The following is a 1,073-nucleotide window of genomic DNA, read 5'->3' on the forward strand; positions in this document are numbered from 1 at the left end:
AGAGCCCTCCCACCTGGGGTCAGAGAGCACTTCCACCAGCCTTCTTGGTCCCTGTGCCGGGCCCCACATCATCAGGGGGGTCAAAGTGCAAAGGGGGTATCCCCCTGCAGTGAGGCACCCCAGGGTGGGTCTCCAGGAAGTAAGGCACTGGCAGAAGTATAGGGACAGCGCACACCTCAGCCTGGGTTTGGGGACACCCAGCTCTTATCCCTGGGGTCATCTCTCTCTAGCTTGGAGGGCGTGCGTGCATGCGTGCGGTGAATAAGAGCTGGGGTACATGGGGACAAGGGTGGGGTGCCTTGGCCACTCTGTGTCCCTGATGGATAAGGGGGTCGGCGGGTGGGCGGAGGGGTTAGGCACTTAGATCGCGGCACCTCCCGCCTCCGGGGGCCTCGGCGTGGGGGGGGTCCCGGCTCCCCACCTGTTTCTCAAAGTGCTGAAACTTCCCATGTGCGAGAGGAGGAGGCCGGGGGTCGGGAGCTGCGTGGCCTCTCATGCCAGGGTGGGGCTGGGGACAAATTGCATAGAGAGACATGTCCTTTCAAACGAGGTCCGCAAGGAGGGGGGCCAGAGGGCCGAGGCGGAGGCTGACGCAGGACCCTCCCAGGGGTCCCAAAGTACCTGTGGGACATCTGTCCCCAGCAGGGCCAGCGCTGGGCAGCTGTGTGTGCTCTCCAGGACTCCGCTGCCGGCACTGGGGCATATCTGCCTCCTCTGCCAGCACGGCCTCCAGCCTCCTGTCTTTGGCAAACACCGTCGGTGGGGACGGCCAGCGGAGGTCTCCCGAGGCCGGCGCTGGTGGCTGGCGGCAGAGGTCTGGGGAAAGGTGGCCCGGCTGGGTGGCCCACTCTGTCCACTCTGTCCATCTCTTGGTGCTGGGTGTGGGTGCCAGGCCGGGCTCGCCTGGTCTGGGCGTGATGGCAGGGTCCTTGGGGCGCAGAAGGGCTGCAGGCAGCTGTCAATCAACAGCAGGCGCCACAGAGCTCCCACCTTTTGTCATCTTGGTTGGGAAGGTTTTTCTCTGTCTTTTTTTTTTCCTGTTTGTTTTTGTCCTTTTTTCCTCCTGTCTGTCT

Source organism: Cricetulus griseus, chromosome 5 (genome assembly GCF_003668045.3).
Source record: "Cricetulus griseus strain 17A/GY chromosome 5, alternate assembly CriGri-PICRH-1.0, whole genome shotgun sequence".
Taxonomy (NCBI): Eukaryota; Metazoa; Chordata; class Mammalia; order Rodentia; family Cricetidae; genus Cricetulus; species Cricetulus griseus.